Source organism: Notothenia rossii, assembly GCF_949606895.1.
Source record: "Notothenia rossii genome assembly, chromosome: 5".
In the NCBI taxonomy this organism is placed as follows: domain Eukaryota; kingdom Metazoa; phylum Chordata; class Actinopteri; order Perciformes; family Nototheniidae; genus Notothenia; species Notothenia rossii.
The window spans coordinates 83,059,244-83,081,666 of record NC_136903.1 but is presented as its reverse complement, the minus strand read 5'-3'; the positions used below and the strand labels follow the sequence as shown (position 1 = coordinate 83,081,666).

Genomic DNA, 22,423 nt, shown 5'->3' with positions numbered 1-22,423 from the left:
CGGATTAATCCAGCAATTGTCCTGCAGTTGAGAGCGGGAATATTTATTCTCCAGACAAGCTGATAGCAGTAATGATGATAATAATAACAACAATAACAACGGTTGAGTCTCTCGGGAAAGCCCTTTCTCTGGGCATTTCTTCAATAATTACATGATGCATACCCATAATTCAGCACTAATGTGTTTAAAAAAATAGCGGGGGCTGAGAGGTAGGTTACACAACAGAGGGAAGCTGAAGGCTGAAAATAAACCAGGCAGAGCGAACATGAGGCGGCCCGACTGTAGTGGCTCTGTGTATTTAAGAGATAAACCAGCAGAGAGGCAAAACTAATAATCCCACTGAGACATGGGTGGTCCTAGAAAATTCAAACGATGTTGTTAGTTCCTGTGGATCCCACTAAGGAACTCATAACCCTCCGTCCCCCCCACTGAGGTGAGCCCAAATGGCTCTGACAAGTGCGCTTGTTTTTATCTCTTTATATGCTTGGCTTCTCCAGCTATGTGATTGATGCAAGCCTTTCCGAAGCAGCAGCTCTCATTGTTTTTTAGACCGCATACCTGAGTTATGAATGTTTCATTCAGGAGCCTAAATATGAACCGGCCGGGTGAGAGCCTCCCCAAGAGCACAGAGGAACGGAAGACTCATGCATGCAAATAATGGCGTTCTAGAGGTTGGAAGACAGAAAGAGCTTAATAGCAAGAAAGACAACACAGGCAGGAAACACATCATCAATTCATTGGCTTTGGAATATCTTCCTTCTGCACTATCTGTCAATCACTTGCAATTCTTGTTAGCAACAAGGAGAAAATGCGCGACAAGCTTAAAAAAAAAACAGAGAAATCACATAAAACAGTTTCGACAAAAGCAGCACAGCAATATATCCGTCTTGCTGACTCGGGAGACGTGGGGAATAGTGTTTTCCGGCAGTGACACGCTGGCCTGTCGTATCTGAATTTAGGCGAGATTTATCAATACAACATGTGCTGCAGTGGTGGCCGACAACACCTCCTGTGTCCCACTGTAAGGTCTGCACAATGGGAGATCTGACCCCCCCGGTCATCCCATGCTGAGGTGAGAAGGCAGCCCGGGGACATCAGTGTCAGGAGGAGAAGAGATTGAAAGAGCAGTCATCCATGTGCTAACAAATCCACAGCGAGAAGGTGATACATGTTTGGTACACAGACTCACATGAGTGTAGGTAGGATATGTGTTAGCGGTGACATGCAAATAATTCAGTTTCACTCTACCAGCAAAAAACACTCCTTCACCTAAACTCAATGTGACTCTGTGGCGTCAAGTCCCATCCACGCTGAATAGGTCCTCTCACCATGAGCAGATTATGATTTGTGGTGAACCGAGGCACACTAGCTGCCTAATGGAGTCGAACAGGATGGAGGAGTCTCATTCTCGTCTGCCAGTACGAAACATGGGCGGACAGAGAGACTGATGGAAAGAAAGGGAGCAGGGGGAGAGGGAGAAAGGATGGAAAGGAGAGATAAACTGGAATGTCTCAAATGTTGCATTAATCATTAAACACTTTCAGCTGTAATTGGCTTAATTGAGGAGTGGTGGAAAAATATACAAAAATATGGGGGTAATGTAAAAGTAGCAATACAATAGTTTACAGATAATCTGTTACAATTAACATCCTGAACATTAAAAATTGACTTGGGTGAGAAACTATAAACCCAGATCCGTTTTTTTCTAACTTTTTTGTTGTTTCAAAACAAAAGTTATCATTTGCTAAAAAAAAAAATTATATTTCATAAAATGTTATTAATGTATGTAATTAGGGAAATTCCAGAGTGATCAACTGTATTACTTTCATGTTTTACCCAAGCGGCAAACTCTGGGGCAGAGCCGGGAAGCCCATAAGGAAGTGCCACAAACTGCAGTTCATCTATTGGCCGATAGGGGCAGGTTGCAGAAAGGAGCAATTTCCATAGACCCCCATGTTAAAATGACCAACTTTAAATCAGAAATAAACATGTTTCTACCCCTGGATGAAATACAAATGAATCTGGATATAGTTACATTCCACCTTCATGACAATGGATTTGTGAGTGCATTTTTTTTATAACGCACCCCTTTTAGTTATATTAGGTCTTAACGTTTTTGCATAAATTAGGGCGTGGTCACCTTGAGTGACAGGTCTCTGCGGTGACTGCTGCTTCTAGCTTTCTGTCCCTCTGCTAGCTCCGTTAGCTCTGTTAGCTCCAGGATGCTACAAGGGCTTAGCTGCGAGGCTGATCCGGGGGAACACAACTTGAACTCGGACGTGTTTGTTGTGTTGGTGGAGTATTCTTCATTTAAATATCGGACTTATCTTATGCCGCCTTGGCTCCAGAGTCTGCACAGTTACAACTGGAGTATAGAAGTATAAAGTAGCAGAAAAAGAAATACTAAGGATTCTTCCACCACTGTTTTGGGATGGATCAGCATCCCCTGTGATTGAGGCCAAACGCCTCCCATTGTCCCACTGTGTGTGGCTCACATCCAACTCTCAAAGTGATAGGGATCAAAGGATTGCCACTGTGCGCGTACAGTGAGTCATGAAGTGATATTGTCAGCCCCACTAAGGCTCAGATCCTTGTATGCAAACGTATGGCGGAGCTCAGGACTACTGAGCGACGGATCTACCATGTTTTATTCAAACAGTTGAAAGGCTGACATCAGTGTTGAGCAGAAATTCAAAGTGAATACCAAAAACCCTGTGTCCTCGAACGCTATTTATTAGATCAACAGTCTGCATTAATTTGCTTAAATACTACTGACACAAACACAGACAAGCACACATTAAACCATACTCTCACCATAGACGCCATTGTAGCTCAGAAGGCTCATAAGGATACTCCCTAAAGGTGAATTGGAGCGGAAAACAAGGCTCAGGTTTCACTGTTCTGATTAATGGCTTTCAGTGGCTTACATCACCATTACATCACTTTTTTTACCAGACACTTATTAAGTATTCATGGATTCTCCAATCCCTACATTGTTAAAGTAGCCATACTCTTCCTGCTGTGTGTGCAACAATTGAAAGTGACGGAGCACAACGCAAAAGCACACACAATATGTATATGATGGTTATGGATAAGGGGAAGTAAGCAAAATGACGGCATCTATGATTCATTCTAATCAAGTGCATCATTAGGCATACATGCATTCATCATTTGGGAAAAATATTCAGGAATATATAATAAAAGTCACATTCAATGACTTATTGCAACAATGGCCTGTGTATTGGGTCGGACTGTGTTTACTAATGCACATTTAAACACTGAGAATACAAGTGATAAATAATAATAATTTCCCCCGGTCACATGGCTTGTATTTAATCTTCTCAATGTGCCCTCCTGTTAACTGACAGTCTTGCTTTAAAGCCTGATGCCTGTCAGCACAGTTCACCAAGATTATTATTCACTGCTATGTTATGCACATTGTATTCATCGTACACAATACCATGGGGTGCCTATAGTATATAACATCAATACAAGTTAAAGCATGAATGTACAGTTACTTTTACCTTTGTGCAGTCACAAGGGGCCTCATGCAGGAAGCGATATGAATAAGACTTTAGTTTGTATCCAAGGTTATTATTATTTTTTGGCACGCATTAATCTCTGATTCGCTAATGTTTCCAAATTTTGCTTGTCTTTTAGGGCGGTGGTGGTGAAGTCCATAGGGACTTGGCTTGGCAACTGGAAGGTCACCAGTTCAAGTCCCGGCAAGGCCAAGTGCTCCCGAGGTGTCCCTGAGCGCCGTTCATAATGGCAGCCCACCAACACTAGGATGGTCCAAATGCAGAGAAACCATTTCTTTACATAGTAAGTATTATTATTTATTAACTTTTCTTTTTAATGACTGATTTTAAATTCCATTTTCTTAATGTCTTTCATTTTTTACAAAGCACTTTGAATTGCCTTGTGTTGAAAAGTGCTATATAAATAAACTTGCCTTGCTTATATAAATACACTTGCTTAAGTAGGCCTACTGTGTAATGACAAAAGTAAAATGAGTGTTGGAGAGCACTTCGACAAAGATGGCAAAGACACATTTATATATATATATATATATTTGGTTTTCACAGTCCACACATTTCTTTTTTCCAGTGCTAGGAAACACACATTTAAAATGTGAGGAATGTACGCAAACACATTAATATCCTTATGGACAGTTGAATTATTATATGTTTAAAAACATTATAATATTTTGATGGTTACATTGATGTGTTTAAGAAATACTATTGGTCCATTCCTAAAAGCACCCTTGGAGTATAATGTAATGTGCATTCAGCTTTTGAATGGCTAACATACTGTTAGAAATGTTCTTTGATTTTACTGCAACGGCCAGTGCTGATGCTCAGGAAAATCACATAATCTTTGTCTAAGTTTATTTAACAGTGCCTCTTTTTTTGTATTTGTATTTGTATAATACACATCATTATTTGTATATAGTATATAATATCTAAAACTTGGCCATATGGCTCCAATTTATAATGATGCGGGTGTTCAGCCCACCTGTGTAAGAGCAGATCTGGATGGTTGGAAATGTTACGTGCATCTGGAGAAAAGTGAGGGAAAAGTTATAATGTAAATAAAGACAATATAGCTGCATGAGGCCTGAGTGCCGTATTAAATATTGGTATACCTGTGGGCAGGAGCTTATTGTTCTGTGTGGGCAGTCAGCGTATGGCGAGTGCTGTTTAAAATCAACATGCAGCACGACGAACCCTCTCTCCTCTGCAGGTTCAGCGACTACACATCTGGGACGTGGTGATGTTCAGTGGATGTGGGTGTGGGGTGTGGGCGGTGGGATGGAGATCACCACAAGTCCACCACATGTACACCACAGGAAGGCGAACAGGCAACTAATGGCTGGACATATGCTCATAAGCATGTGGGCAGTGTCCTTAAACAATAATGTAGTTGTGTGAGAAATTAACCTGGATATAGATTGCAAAAGCTGGCAACACACACTGTTTATGGAGTTTAAGTCACCTACAAAGATACAAGAAAGCATAGACAGATAGAAGATAGATTTTGTATATTTTAGATTAGAGATACAGTAGCAGGCAACGATTCTGTTCTTGGTATTTTAGTCTGCTGTGTCAAATTGCAGAGCTGAAGAGTCAAAATGAGAAAATTAAATTAAAATAAATTCTATTAAAAAGGAACAAAAACATATTATGGAATGAAAATTAAAGATGTGAGTCATTCATCCACACATTTATTTGACCTATTTTCTTTTCACAGTGTTATACAAGCTGAACTTCCTGTATAACACTTTAAGTGCACATATGGCTCTTTAACAGGGCTCTTAATTAAAAGTGGACTGCAGTAGTCAATTCTAACAGCTAAAATCACAACAATAGCCCCAAGTAGTTCTCCGAGTCCACCTTCAATGCTTGACAAAACTGGCTACTGAAACAGTTCTATTGCTTAAAATGAGCTGAACAAATAACTGTTTAAAAAAAAAAAAAAAAAGGCACTTAATGCTTTTGTTAGGGAGACAACCGCAGCGAAATAACAGGAAATAGAAAAGAGGAAGGTCGGCATTGATCAAAAAACACACAACCACAAACAACAGGCAACCAGAGCAAATTGTTGATTTTCTGGGAAATTACAAAACATGAATGGTATCTTTTTACCCCCCAACAACAACCTGTGTTCATTTTATCCATGCACACCAGCTGTTACCTTGGCTGTACACACTGTACTCAGGTGAGCAGGATACACTTGCTACCCATCTTCTGTTCGGGAGGATTGCTATGGTTCTGTTTCTTTATATTCCTCTGCCCTGTGTCAAAATGACCGGGGGGAGTCAATTTAACAGGTAAGGGTTGGACTCTTGGGACTGCTTGAGTGCCGAGATAACCCACTGATTGACAGACTATACTTAAACCTAAGAGCTTGTACACACAAACACACACCAAAGTGTACTGGATCCTTTTCTCTGGCTGCTCTCAGGAATTATGGGTAATTCTCAGCCCACTGACCTCTCTTTTTCTTTACCTCTTGAGGCTGCGAAAAATAAACCTAGAGGACTCATGACCACTCTGTCTTAGCTAAAACTGCCAGGCTTCTCCCCAGGAGAGACCTAACATCCTCAGCTGTATATAAACTGAGCCCTCCAGGTATTTGGCTCTCTTTTGCCAATATGAAAGCCCTTACAGTCATTACAAAGATAAAAAGAAAACAGCAGTCAGGGGGATAAACACTCTGCCAAACCACATGTGGGCACAGCAACTGTGATGGTGACCATGAACCTCTAAAACTCCATTTAGTCTAACTTTGCTAACTCAAGTTGGCTTCCCTCAAGCCATAAAGTTGGCAATGATCAGAGTGCAGTCATTAAAGGAATAACACTCGGGGAACATCACTAAATGCCCAGAAGGCTCTGGGTTCAAGTCAATCATTCTAGTCAGTTAACGGTCTCCAAACAACAGGGCAAATTCATCATAGGGCTTAATCACATTGGGCAAGTCCACACTTCGCCTCAGAACAATATCCGCTAACAACATTAACGAAGGGCTAGTAATATGAAGTGATTTCCTGCCGTCACACAAAAGTGCTGATCGATCGTAGCGAAGCGGGGCATAATTCAGAGAAACCCAATGTTCATATGGAAGTGTTTCTACCTGCTGGGGTTGTATGCAAAAGTTGTACTTCTGTGCCACAAAGAATAGGATTATAAAATTATGTTTGAAACCATGCAATGCTAAAATGCCACTCTATAGTATATCTTAAAAATGTTGGTACATTGTTTTGAATTCCTATTTCTACTCTTCGCTGGAAGTGAAACTAATATGTTTTTTCTCCTGAATGAAAAAGAGTTTCTGGGGTCAAAAGATTCAATTAACCTTCAAGAAGAAAAGCATCATACAGAAAAAAAGAAGCAAAGGAACCCTTCGGTGAACCCATGGATGCACTCACACACAGAATGCAGTATTGTCTCCACCTGAATTGCGCCTTGAAACAGCGTCTCCCGACCTCCCCCCAAACCCTCTTTTCTTCTCGAGTCACATGGGTGGACATCACTTGTGGCAATAATTTCAGGGTTTGCTGATGGATTCTAGGAAGCTTAGATCAACAGATCCCAGAGATATCTTCAATAACACAATATCTACAAAGGTTTCAACCAAAGCCGGGGCAGTGAGCCGAGACGTTATATTGTAACCTTTCTGTCATTGTTAAAACCTACATCATTGGCAATTAATCTTTTTGAGAAATATAACTGGATTCAAGGCAGTGTATCATCAACAGTAAAAACCACTTATAAACATGTTGTCACTGAGGCACTGATCTGTGGGTTGCAGCAATAACCCACAGATCAGTGATTTTTATGAGAAAATCAACCTTTCCAGTGTAGACTTATGTTAGAAGAATATCACTCGTCACCGGCTTGAGCTTCAATATCAGGATACATGTATTTATTAATCCTTGCAAGAATGGAAGTACATAGAGCATTTGGTACAACTAGAACAGTGTCCTTCAGATGCTGATATACAAGAGAGGGAGTTATTCAGTCACAAGATGCAGGAATACCGGTTCAAAGCAGGATACAATGTTTTGTTTAGATTAGCTAAAACCCACGTCAGAAATTATCTTGCTTGTCATATGCCTATCTCCATAGAGGCTGAATCATCATGTTAAATCGTTGTGACATAGCCATCATATCCCTAAAACAGTATCCTGACTCCTGACGCTCTTCTGGGTAATCATACATCGTCATGTACAGTATAAATTTACAGTTGGCCATTTGTCATCATGTGCTACTCTGATATTGGAAGAGTACATTCAGAATTTTCCCAACAACTTTGATACAAATGTCAGCTCAAATGCAAATCTGAGCCATTTAATCATTATCTTGAGGTTTTATATATATGGTGGCTATCTTTATGTATCATGTATTAGTTACACTCCATTCTGATTGGCCATGTCGCCTATCAGATGTCTAGTCCTGTGCTGAGCAGTCACTGAGCGGTAACGTTTTTGGATGTTCCATGCTGGTTTGACGTTACTGGGCTCTTGAGCGAGGAGAGCCCGACACAGAGGCAGGCTGTCCGCTCTGCCACCTCACTGACAGGCCAGCAATGCTCCCCGGCTCTCCTCCTCTTCCTCTCCGACCAAACCAACAACACCTTCCAAGTGGCACCTCCGTCCATATTCACAGCCTCCTGCTTCCTGTCATATTCTCCTCCCTGGCTGCCCAGCTTTATATTGTCACTCAGCTGGGGATGTGAGTCCAGGCAAGCTCCATCTTCTACCAGGAGAGACCATGCAGTCCATTTAGAGGCAATCTTACTGTGCCATGTATACAGACTCCAGAGACAAACACAATACAAGTGTGAAAACAACAGGGGGGGAACAAACCCCAAAATGGTGCAAAAAATAGGGCCAGAAGAAAGCTGACAAAGTAAACAAAGGAAAATGTGTTTCTCCTCTAACATTCTCCACAGCTGTTATTAGCTATGGCTCCATGCAATTACCACGTTATTCTGGAAAATGAAAAACATTAAAGCACAATACACCGCCACATCATGGCCACTAACACTTAGGTGAGCACAGACAACATTATGTTAGACAGCATAATAGGCAAAGCCTTCAAAACAAACCCAAACAAAGAAAAACAGTATGTGGGATTTATTCTATCATCTTGCTCTTAAATGCTGAAGTAGGGAGCAGTGTGGTGCAGGACATCCCTGCAGCTTGTGTCCGAGCACGGCTGCCCTCTGATGGTGGTCCCATGCTGGGCGCTGAGCATTACTGTCCAGTCTCCAGCCGATGTCCCTGGACAGCCTCTGATCAATCATGCTAGCTCATTACCCTGCAGACAACAGTAGACTGCGGGGTGCCACCTTGGATTCACCTTGGGTATTTAAAGCAACTGTTTACACTCTGGCCTTGTTTAGACCGCCACCTAAAAGAAATGTTTCGAATGATTCACTGTTAAGCCTTGACAGCGAAAAAAAAAAATGCAGCATGAGTTGACAGTGTGATTGTTGAGGGGGTTCAAAATAGACCTCCATTTCTCATGTTTTTGTTGAAAAGTTTATCACTAGCATACTGTAGTTGCTGACTCCTCCTCTCAGGTTGAATGTGTATGTAAATAACTGTTCACAATGTTGATTGCCATTGGTTAGAACAGTCTTACGTAAAGATCTGAGGGTTTGTCCAAAGTCTGGATCTTAAGAAGAAGATGTAGTTTGGCCTAATTATACTCATAATCAGACCTTCTGAGTAATTGCTGTAAGGCTTATGGTCATTTTACCAAAAGACTGCTGGCCGCTCTCTGCCTGATCCAGCTCTGTTCCTGGGCCAGGTATCTGTCAGCTCCAGCCCGGTCAGCTAAAAGCACGAGGTAGTTCACCTGGGCACTGGGACTCACATCCATCCATCTCCAGCACTGAGATGTAAGGCAGAGGCGTGACAGAGGTCTGACAGTGGAAGGGCAGCCTTGATGGAGGGTACCCTGCAGCAGATGCTCCGGGAGGATGGGCAAGGTTATGGCACATTTCCACTGCAGCGGGGTATCCCCGTTTAAGCATCCCTAAGCGTCCTCGCTCAGGCCTCGGGCTGCCTCGCTGGCTGTCCGAGGCCGTGGTACATTTCCATTACAGTTTAGGACCTAGGGTAGCAATGCTGTGTAGGCGGGGCGATCAGCTTTTTTTTTGGCCAATGAGATGTAGGAACGTCGTCACCTCCTCGGTCGACCACGGTGTGCTTTTCTTTGACGTTGCCCTTTTTCTAGCTTCTCTGTTTACAAAAATGCTGTGTATAAATATGCTGCAAGCTTGCTTCTAGATATAAATGCGACGCTAGGGATGATCTCGCGCGCGATCTTGTGACGATTCTCTCTGACCAATCAGCAGTCGATGCTACGCTATATGGAAAGGCCACCAAATACTGGCCTGGCCGCTTGAGGACGATTAAGGACGCTTAAACGGGGCTACCCGCTGCAGTGGAAATGCGCCAGGCTTTACCCTGGGGTGCAACGCCTTGTCAAAAACAAAACGGGAGGACAGCTTGATTGAAAGTCAGGACAAGCAGGTTGGAGAGAGGTTTTCAAATTCGGAATAACCTTAATTGTAACTTGGGCTTTATGAATGATTGATTGATGGAAGTGGGTTCACTTGCACTTTTTCACTGCTGACATCCATACACCAACACAAGCCACTAATGTTAATCTGGTGCAATTTTATTTATTTAACAGGGACAGTGCACATTCATTAACATTTCTGTAAATGTGCCAGAGTTAGCCAAGAGGCTATTTTTCATCTGTATGTATTTCATTGTAGTTCATCTCACAGTAGACTCGTTCTAAACCTACAATGGAAGTTGAAAATGTTTTTATGTTCAGAGAAGGTTTGTTAGATTTGGGTAAAAGTAACTACTACTTTGTGAGGTTTAGGGGGACTTTCATTGTCATAATAACAATAATAACCACTTGGCTAGGTTTGGGCATGAATCTTGTATTGGTCAAATTAAACCAATGCTGAAAGTTGGTAGAAGACGATAAACCATTTTCACACTCTACATGCTCCCCCTTGGCTCTATCATCAGCCGACATGGAGTATCGTTACCCAACTGTACCTCAGGATCAACCCTACCTCCTTTGCAGCCCTGCCTTCACCCACACTCACTGCCTGCCTGGAGGAGATACAGGCGTGGATGAAGCAAAACTTCCTGAAACTCGACAGCTCCAAGACCGAAGCCAAGGTCATCCACCATCACCACCATCACCTTCTCCGGCCAGGACATTACCCTCTCCCCAACAGTCACCAACCTGGGTGTGAAAATGGACGCCCATCTGACTTTTGAGGCTCACATTAAACAGCTGTGCAAGAACTCCTTTTATCACCTCAGGAACATCGCCAAACTCCGCCCCACACTCACTCTGTCTGACGCCGAAAAGCTAGTCCAAGCCTTTGTCTCCTCCAGGCTGGACTACTGCAATGCACTCCTCATCGGGATCCCTAACAAAAGCATCTAGAGGCTCCAATACATTCAGAACAGCGCTGCTAGGATCCTGATGAGGGTGCGCAAATACGATCACATCACCCCCATCCTTAAAGCACTACACTGGCTCCCCGTGGAACTGAGGATCAAATTGAAGGTCTCCGTCCTCACCCACCAGTGTATCCATGGAACTGCCCCTCCCTACCTCAAGGAACTCCTCACCCCCCATACCTCCTTGCGGACCACCCGCTCCAGCAACTCCAACCTCCTCAAACCCCCCAGAACTAAGCTCCATACTATGGGAGACCGGGCCTTCTGCTCGGCTGCCCCCAGTCTGTGGAACGCTCTCCCTGACAACATGAGAGCACCACAGACCGTGGAGGCTTTTAAAAAAGGTCTCAAAACCCATCTGTTCAATAGAGCCTTTCCCTAGGCCTCTTATTTATTTATTACCACCCTTTTATTTTATTTTATTTGTATTGTTTCTTTTTATTGCTTTTTATTAATTTGACCGTGTTGTGTAATGTTTTTATACTGTTCATGCTCACTGCTTGAAGCACTTCGGGATTTGAAGTCAAATATGAAGTGCTTTATAAATGAAACCCATTATTAAACCGAGATTGCTGTTTCTTGTTGTTGTAAAATGTAAATGCTCATGCATGATTCAGATTAAAATACTAAACATCAATTATAAAACTGCTAAGTAAATACAGCTGTTATCCACGTCATGTCAGCTCTACTATGGGAAAGCCATTCCAGATGTCACAAGTCAACTACATGACAACCACACTTTTTTTCACGTACAAAACATTGCAGTGACATTTATTTCTGTTATTATAAGAAAGACTACCTAGTTCATAGCTCTAAACTGATGCTCCTGATTCAAGGCCAAAAGTATTGCAACCGCAGCGCCTTGTATCTCATCTCCTGTCAGTGCAGTTCAGATAACAGACAGAAGTGTCGGGTCGTTGTTTCTGCTTCTTTATTGGGCTCACTGTGGACCCTTGTTTAATGAGGGACTTTACAACTGTGTGCTGGCAGGTTTTAGGTAAGAGACCAGTTATCAGTTAATTGTGCCATTGACATATTGAGAGAATTCACCAGAGATTGTCTCAAGAGAGCTTCTCACATGGAGATCAGGAGTAGTTACTAAATTGTGAAATAATTAAGAACTGGCAAGATGTATAGGTTATAAGAGGTTGAACTGAAAATGAAAATATCAATGCTATTTATGAATTAGGGAGAATTATTTGGCTCCAGCATTATAAGGAGCTTGATGATACTTATGTTACCAAATGACATCAACGATTTGGAGTGTGCCTTGTTTCTAATTCCATCGCCATGATTTTGTCTCTGTGTATTACTGGTAATGTCAATCTGCTAATGTGTGTATGAGCTTGTTTATTTATATTGTTGCAAAATCTGGAGCTATGGGTTCATAGTTTTACAAGCGATGCCTCTGTCACATTCCCCACACGCCTCCCTGGGACAGGCAGCGATAAACACAAGTAGAGTGTTCCACTTTCACAAAGTTCCTCCAGAGATGGCTGCTGCTAACAGCATTATCATTATGCAGACATGTGCTGCTTTAAATTCGAACAGCTACTAGGATGAAAGATTTATATGGAAATGATAGAAGTTAACTCCCAACAATGCTTCTTCGTCATCTTCAGAAAGCGTGTTATACTTCGCTGGGTTGGCGAGGTAGACAAAGAAAAAAGGTGTTTTTCCACAGTGTGCAGGTAAATGCTGCGGCACTAAGTCAGTGAAAAAATGTCACAGTGGGACTTGTGGGTCCATGTCTGTAGCCTGAAGTTACAACAGTGGAGCTAAACACCAAACGGAATTCACTCTCTCGCTCTGTACACTTTAAAGTCCAGACTGCTCTATATAAAGCATCATGTCAGTGAAATTCACTTAGACAGTTACACGTTTTAAATATTTTTTTCCTAGGGCTGTATTATACTCTCAGATCATTTATAAATGAGTTGGCGGGATGTCTGCATAGTGAGACGTGCCTGAGAAGGGCGAGAGCTCAATAATAGACACAAGCTAGCTCCAGCTGGGCGTCAGTTTTCTCCGGGGAACTCTGATACAGTGAGGGTTATTATGTAGAATCAGCCATGTAAATGTTTGCTCGTGTTGGTCCTCCAAATGCCAATTTTCAGTGTGAAATGCAATGGCAGTCGAAGAAAAAATAGGGAGGAAAGGTGTTTCTGTGTGCTGAGACACGTATTAGCACATACTGTACTTGCTAAATGAGCATGTACTTCCTAAGCAACCATCCAGCTAAGAGGTGAAACATACTGTATCTAAATATTTCTGGCAGTTACTAGAGAAGAGAAAAATGGATGTGAAAGCAGGTCAGTAAAATGACTTCAGTGGTTTACTGGAGTCTGGGATTAAGGCAATGAGGCACTGTCAAGATTGGAGAGGCTCAGCTGTCAATGCAATTGGATACTGTATATATGTGGACCATTGTGGGTTTTAGTCTGAACCCAACAGCAGACATCTGATGCTCCAGTGCCAAGACATAATAGCTCACCCAGATGAAATGTGTGTGGTACACGGCAGGAAAAGGGTCATGTCTGTGCGTGGGATGACAGATCCAAGGTGTGCAGGTGTCACTCATGCTGCGCATCAGATGCTTTTTTTCCTCAGTGACCTCCGGCCGCAGTTCTGCCGAGACAGCTCCCGACATCTGCCTCTATACGAGAGGGCTTCCAGTTTCTTCAGCCAAGGTCATGTTAGCTGCAGGGGTTGGGGGATCGGCAAAAATCCTCTAAGGGTCTCAGGCAACGCCACGAAAATGTTGAGTTTGCCTGAAAAAGCGACTTGTCAGCGATTTGCCTCACAGAGCAGGGATCAGTGCCTCTGGACACACTGCTGCTTCGGCTGAACATAATGGGGTCACGAGAAGGAGCCACCGTGAAGGGCACATGGTTCAGCACCGGAGCACCGAGGGCCCGACCTCAGACAGCCATGTCAGAGAATTGAGGTTTGAGTGCAAACATCCATTTCAAGACCCAGAGAAAAAAGGACCATTCCAAGGCTGTCTGAGTAACTTTACGATCATTGGCTAGTCTAGATTGAATTATATAATGCATTAATATTTTAGGATAATTGTGGCTCCTGGACCGCAACATAATGCGACAAACTTTTAAAACCACAGTGAGTTCTTCTGTTCTTTTAGCACAATGGTGAAAGTGAAACAGTTGCATAACAATTGATCACCCCCTCATTGTAAATGGCTGAGCATTGTTGTCATGCCAAATTTAACTGGAGATTTGGGACAGGAGTTGTGGGTGGACTGAGGGCCTGCTTCCCTCTGGCTGTGACAGGAGCCCATGGGCTGCCTGGGGCCCCTCCACATCATTTCAAGGCCTTGTTCTCTTTCATCTCCAATATTTATAGACTCAGACCAGAGGAACAATCTCCCTTGCGGCAGCTCATTGGGCTTATGTCTCCGCTCCCTCCCCCCCCCCCCCCACCACCACCATTACACAGAGAACCTTTATTTACACAGACATCCCTCGTTAAGCGCTGGCCTCGCAGGGACAATGCTGTAAGCCTACCATCATGGCCTTCTGTGTAATATACTACAATATGGAAACGGGGACTTAGTGTTTAAGCTATTCAGCGTGAGCAGCAAGATAATTTATGAAGTTTTGAAAATCCACTGCAATAGCTTATTACTGGATGTCATCATCTTGCAATGTCCTCATTTTTTTAAAGTCCATTATCCTTTGGGAAGAGAATACATTAACTAGCAAAAAAAAAGCATTTTTAACCTTCAATGTGTGTTTGTCTATAAAGGTAATCATAATCATTGAACAAGAAGGGAAGAGAGTGCAGCCTCCGCCCAGACATTCCATAAATGAAAAATAATGTGTGTATACAACCTGCGATTCGGATGAAATCCAAAATGTAATGGGTTCAATCTCAGCCCATTCTTTCACCAAGTTTCAGGGAAATCGGGCCAGTAGTTTTTTTCCGTTATGCTGCCTACAAGCAAACAAACCAACAATCCAAACCAAAAACATAACCCTCCTTGGCAGAGGTAACTTTGACAAAGTTGAAAACAGAAATACATAGACAGAGAACTCCTGGGAAGAAGAGCCGGGTGCGGTAGGGGGGTTTGTGTTGATGATACCGTTGCCAAGTTTCTTGGAAATACTTTAGACAAAGCCGAGTTTTAAAGCCAAAAAGAATGATGATGGCAACAGAGAGGACGGGGTAAACAGACTGAGGAAGAGAAATGTCAGCATGTGTATTGAGCATCCTAGTTTATCTCCTCCCTTAAATATCAAAGGGTACTGTTTGGAGCTTTTTGTCATTCTGATTTGAATACAAATCAGCTAGCTTTGTAGGACAGCAAGAAGACACAGTTTCCCCCCTCAGGGTGACAAATCCAAAGCCAGCCCATCAATCTCCAGCCCCGGTGCGTCTGGGTCTGCTGCTTGGGAATTCTATGTAAATGCCAACACTGATGAAACCTGATGCCGGCCAATTCTACTTTTCCACTTTGAATAATCAGGTAAAATTGTGTGATGTATTACATGTCAACTTAATTTTATATGACTGTCTGCATGAGTGCCTCAGTATCTATATGTACTGTATGTGTCAGTGGCGCTGGGTGTTAAACCATGTATGAAAGTAATCACATCCCTGGAATGAACCAGTGTAAAAACTTGAGGATGTAATTATGCTCCCATTGAATAACTCATCCTTCCTGGCAAGAGCTAATTGCATTAAAATGGATTGTGTATAGTCCTCTAGCATGAGGCATTAAGATTAACGCCAGGAGAGTTAATAGTGTGTCATATCCTGAGCCCCCTTTCCCCCTCCCCACACCTTTAATATAAGATTAGAAGCAGGGAGAAAAAGGGAGTGCAGGAGGATAGGGAAACATGTTCTGTTTTTCTCTCAGCATCTGCTCTCCCAGCTGGGAAAAAACCCAAGCTATTCATCAGGCTCCACGCTGCTGTCTGCATGTATTTCACTCACTCAAAGGTCACAACGTTAAAACACCAATCTCAGATCCTCTGGCCTGCTTTCAGAGCTCCGTCCCTTCAAATAGGCCGAACCTGTGGGCCTCACTTATTTACATACGACACAGACGGCTGTGTGTAGATATACGCGTCCCTGCATAATTTATCAACCTTTATTTCTCCTCTAGGTTTAGGGCCACGGGTTACTGTTGAAAATATGTCCTCCTTTCCCATTTATATAAAATGTCATAGTCTGTAATGATAATTAATGTCCTACCCGTTTATTCAGATAATAAAATTCAACTTTTCAAGGTGTGCACTAGATGCTAATTCTACTGTGTGTCGAAGCGCAGCAGAATACTTTTGGAGTTACTTGCTTTCTCTGAGGTACAAGTGTTAGGTGCTCTGCAGCTTAAACTGACACACACTCAGGGTTCAAGGAAACGAGTGTGTATGTGTGTTCAGTTGTAGCATTCCCAGATGGCTCAACGCGCTGTGTCATAGTTCCCTGTCAGGCCCTCAGCGCTTCACCAGGCAGCTAATGCCTTGAAGAAATGGGCTTCCGAGCTCAACATTAATCCCTACAGCATTTCTGTCCTCACTTCCCTCCTTCCTTCCTGTCAGTGCAAATGTAATGTGACACATATTCACAAGAACACGGGCCCTTGTAATTGTCCGGGCTCTGGTGGAGTTCGTGATAAAGGCTGTTAGCCATGTGGCCGTATTGCCGGAGTATCAAAACGCCTCGCAAGCGGGGGCAAACCCCTCGCTAATGGCTGGAGAGATATGTTTAAAAGGAAACACAATTTCTCAGTGAAAGGGTGTGTATAACAGATCCCACACAGGGGATGCTCCCTCTCTATCCTTAGAAGAGACATCTAAGAGGTTCTTGGCTCATATCCACAAAGCATTTTCTCAACCATTAATACTGTATATAAAATACATATTCTGCATAGCATTACATCTCGTAATTAAAGCTTTATGTGATGTTATGTGCGTGACATGCTAACCCTTTAAAAAGGCAGTGCTAATCTTAAAAGGGAGTAGTTGCAGTTGAACATTTAATCAGAGAGGCGTTACAGCACGTCAGACTGATACAGAGATTAACATGATGACAAATGTTATCAGTCGTTCATCTTTCTTGGTTAAAATAGTGTCAAACACTGTGGGATTTCACGTTTAAAACTAAGCTGTTGTCTAAGGGGGTTGTGAAGGTTTTCATTAATAAATATAACAAGCTGTGGAGAATGGAAAGCTGCTCAAAATAAATAATGACGCAGGACACTAAATTCCTAATAGCTCGAATTTGATTTTCTTAAATCATTCAAAGCGGTCAGTTCCAGATACTTGAAATTGACAGCAGTCTTTTTCGCAGTCCGTGGTTAAGTCACCAACAAATGATTCAACTAAATGAGTTCAACTAAAAACATCACAATTTGATTCTCTTTTTTGGAGTCACAATTTTATTTAGAATATATATTCAGTGGATAGAAAGAGGAGGATTAATTGTATGCTTACTAAAGTGCATTGTGTGCAAAACGACAACATATTTGTTAAGTTTGCTGATCCGTGTTATGAAACTTAATTGACAATAAGCTAATGTATCCTAATGACCAAACAGAAAACAAACAAAGAAAAGAGTGAGATTACTTTATTTATTTTTTAATGCTCTGAATTAAAAAATGGTTACTCTTAGTAGTATGTGCAGATTATTTTGTTCATCAATACATTTCAGGACCCAGAAGCTTATGTTAATAATCATTTGGCAAAATGACTCGTATTTTTTTTTTTTTTCAAGTCTAAATGTGTTATAATATGTAATGTAATACATCCAAACTGCACACCATGTTTGAGACAAACTAGATAACTACTTTGTCTGCGTTGTACATGGGGGCGCTGCTCTGTGTCCTTGTTGTGGAAGTCTTTATCCTTTCTCAAGCCAATGCTATTGACAACGTACACAAATCAATCAATTAAAGCTATCAAACTACAAAGCAATCCCCCTTGCTGAGAATATGTTCAAACTGTATGTCTAATAATGTATTATCATTATATTATTCAATAACTCGGGCAAGATTTTTGTTGAATGACTCAGTTTGTCTGTGGGTTTGTTAGCAAGATTACTGAAACACTATGGCCTGATTTTTATGAAACATTGTTGAATGGTGTAGCATGGGCCAAGGGAAAAACCATCAGATTATAGAGTGAATCGATTAAAAAGGGCAGATATTTACTTTTTAGTTATGGAAAAGCCTTGGTGGAGGTCAGCGCTCTCCTTTTGCCATTCTAGTTCAATCTGTATCTACGTTAAGAGTCACTTTTGTTGGTCTGACTGTCTTGCAGTAACAGTTGCTCTTTGTGGATGTTAAAGCTGCTGAGGTTTGAGGAAAAACCAATCGGCAGAAGCAACAAGGCTCGGCAGTTATACAACTGTGCAGCTTTTTACTGGACTCTATAGACCAGCCATATAAACCTGGTTAAGATTCTGGTCTACTGATCACTGCTGACAGCCTGTGCGTTTGAAGTCTGAGGCGGTATGTGTACATGCATATAGAACCAATATATGTACCTCTTGAGAGGGAATAAAGGCGGGACGGCAAGGGAAGTATATTCCCAGCCACAGTAAAACCAACTGAACTGGGAGATTTAAAAGCTGTAGGAAGAGGGAGGAAAGCTGTAAAATTATTTTCCCATGGTGCAACAATGACCTGAGGAAAACGCAAATTGTTTTGTTCCGTTAATGTGAAGCCAGGCTATTACGTTAAGAATGGGTTTAATGACTTCATGCAATGTTTATGGCATTTCAATGTCTTTGAGCTAAATTAAACCACTGAAAACGGATTAGAAATCAATCAGTAGCCTTAAAAGCTGGATGAAAATGTTGGATATTGATTTTCATTTCTAACTATATTGTGCAGTGAAACCTTAGTTGGTCCTCTAATTGCTGAGTGACTATGAAAAAGGTTATATAACCATTCCCATGGCTTATTTAGAGCCATTGTTACGGCACGATCTATCTTGTCCTCATAGATCCTCGGTTCATTGTCCTACAAGACTAACCACACTTTATATTCCCCAAGAGCTTGCAGAGAAGCAAAATAGTTATTCTTTCAAAAACATCAGCATAGTTACCACATGTTTGAGTGCATCTGAGTTCACTGTGAATCGCTTAAAGCTCAGTAAAACTTCATCCAGCCAACCGACTCCACATCACATATTTGGATGCATTTATTCCGTCATTTCCACTCATGAAAGAATTGCCCATCGTGGCAGTTAGCATTAAACCCACAAGACATAAACACTTACTGTCCATTTGAGAATGTTGCATGCTACCAGATAAAATATTACCGGTTCAGCGAATTAGATAAACAGTAAATACTGGGTGAAGAGGCGCGGGAAGAAAAGAGCTGCTTTTGATCAGTGTTGATTTGAATGACCTGACAGCAATCACGCCCAAACAGACACTGGGGGACAACAGCTGTAGATTTGGGCGAGCGTATACCGATTGATGCCGCCGTTTCCAGAGAAGACATTTGCAGCCCACGGCGTCTCACTTCTACGTTGCTGAGGCAGAGGTGTGTGTGTGTGAGAGAGATTGCCACTTCAAAAAGAGGAGCAGGCGAGTTTTTAACGTGATTAAGAAAACCTTCTGCTAGAGCAGAGAGACTACATGGTCTGGCTATTGATTTGGCCCTGGGTTCTCCTGCTGTGGTTGTTTATTGGCCCTTGACTTTGCTTTTGTGCTGAGGAGACACCTGCCGAGTCCTGACTGCCAGCTGACAGACCGGATTCCTGAACTCACGGCTGGATGGCTGCCCACCCAAAATAACCCACAGGAGCTCAAATGCTGCGAAAGGTGTGAAGGCCGTGTGTGTGTGTGTGTGTGTGTGTGTGTGTGTGTGTGTGTGTAACAATGTATCTACCAACTGTCTCTCCGTGTCACTGGACTCATTTCTGATGTGTGCGTGCAATCGTGTGCATGTTTGTGTGCAGTGAGCTCATATTGATTGATAGCAGTGTGATGAGAGTTAGAGCTAAGCAGCCCAGGGAAGTGTGGATTAATCGAAGAAGCAGGCAGACAGATTCTTCCACGGCTGCAGACAGCTGGCCGGTCAATGCCTCTTTTTCAATACATATCTGTGTGTATGCGGGCGTGTTTTAACAAACTTCCACTCCCTCATCCTCATGCACCATCTCATCTAATCTCAGTGTTTCAGAGCAGTTCAGGCACAGATCCTCTGGATAAATAATGCAGTCAAAATGTATCTATTACTTTCAAGCAATGTGATAACCCAAAGAGAAAGTGAAAGGGTTTATTTTGAATTCAGCACTCTTAAGGAGGAAAGCCAGTTTAAAAAAAAAAAAAAAAAAAACCTAAAGTAAATTCCTTCCCTTCTCTCACACTGCCTTTTAGAGAAGAAACCCATTAGCCCCAGGACAAATGGCTGATGGGACAGGAAGGACTCAATAATTCAGCAGCCATTGTTTCCTCTGATGTGCAATGCGCTCTCAATTGACCTCTGCTCCCCTGTTGTTGTTCCTCCTTGATGGATCCCTTCACTATACAGCAACTTTAGGAAGACTCCCAAGACCAAAATAAAAACATAGCTTGGGGCATTAGCTGTAGTGACTGCATTATGTATAAGCACGCTCACATGCGTGTCTGCTAAAAAGGAACAAGCACACAGAGAAACACAAAGAAAAGAGCACATGCCCTGAACTTCTACATAAATTATCTCTTATCTGTTTATCATCGACGGGCGGCGTCTGCCCAGGAGCTTATCTGTCACTCATTAATAAATTAATTACTGGAGCACTGCTTGTTTCTTCACTAGCTCAGGGCTTATCTCCACCATATGATGAACTCGCATGCATATGTGAGCACAGAGGCTCAGAGAGGTCTAAAGGACTATAACCCTAGCTAGAAAGCCATAATCAAACTGCCTTCTCTCCAATTAAAAGGCTTATTTAACAGCTGAGTGGGCTACAATTAATGACTTTGATCATTTAATAAGCAAGAGGCTGCTGAGTGCATTTGTGTACTGTTCGAAAACAAAAGTAATGTGACCTTTAATATGCACGACTGCCCAACAGTTCACTGGAGCAATGTATAGGAAGATTTCTGCTCATTTATCAGGCAGCCATAACTGCCTGCTGACATCTTTGACCAAACAAAGGAATTCCATTCAAGGCTGGATGAAGGATCTGTGTTTTAAACATTTGGGTTAACCATAAGCTTAACATGTAGTAACTCTGAGAAGAGTTGTGATTGTGAGTTTCCAAACAGCGTCACCTGATTGTAAAGCTGATGTCCAACGTTTGCTTTTTGTGATTATTTAGCCCTGTCAATACAGGCTACAGAAGATACTCCTTTTGTGATTACCTTTCACAAAAACACCTATAACCTACTGGTTGTACTTGTAAACAGAAAGAACTGAAACTCACTAAATAATATAGCTTAAAGTCTCTTCACAATGAACCTCGGACAAACTGCTAGATTATTTTCTGCAGGACAATAAAAGGTCCTTTCAATTAACAAGTGTTGCAACAGCCAGACATTCACTTTACAGCTTGTTTGAACAGTTTTGGTTGACTATATTTGCAGGGGAATATGTATGCGTCATGCCCCTCGTGTGAAAAGGCCATCAAGTGGAGTGATTATAGGAAACCGGAGTTGACTTAGACAATTTAAGATTAAGCGGTCGCATTTTCAAGATATAAGAGGCAAAATAAGAAGATAACCTGTGAAGTTTGTTGATCTCTACTCGTCCTTCGAGGTATACGTTATCCACTTCAGCACTTTGATGATACCATTTGATCTACCGGCTGAGTGTAGTGCAATTCAGCATGAGGTTGGTGTAATTATTGCTTTGAGTAATTATATTCTTTCCTCTAGAAGGCAAAGATTAATCCATCATATTGATAGTCCACATAGATCCCTAGCGAGCGCACGTTGAGTGAATATTTATACACTCTGTGGCGAACCACATTTTACTGAGTCATTCTTTGAAACAATGTGAGGTGAGATTATGTTCTGTCTGTGCCACAGCAAAGAGTTCTTTGACAGAAGTCTGAAACTGAGATTTTTATCTCCAGCACTATGAAAAGCTCATTTATGGTTTCTTGACTGAACTGATCCAACATCTAAAAGTAGAAAAACTGTTCAGCCTCATTCTGTTTTTCAGGGACAGGGCATTAGGGAATGATGTTTTAAAGATTATTCAAGTCTCTAATAAAATAACACTATGACTGGAGTAGATAAAAACACATTCGTGCTTACAACCCAGAATGAAAAAAGGATGAGGATCAAGTTCAGAGCTTAAAGTGGTATAAGATAACGCAGAGACATGTTTCTGCTCATCTCTAGACATAGCCAATTGGATTAGTTCAACCAATGGTTAAAAAAAAAAGTGATTGTCATTCTCTATGCAGCGCCAGCATGTGCTACATTAAAAGCCTCTTCCTTTTCATAA

General features: G+C 42.0%; 1 protein-coding gene across 6 annotated transcripts in view; it reads right to left on the bottom strand.

The window, feature by feature from the left end:
* The window catches only part of tafa1b (TAFA chemokine like family member 1b), a 115,574-nt gene that overhangs the window by 44,076 nt on the left and 49,075 nt on the right, over window positions 1–22,423 (bottom strand). The gene's annotated exons all lie outside the window — the stretch shown is intronic.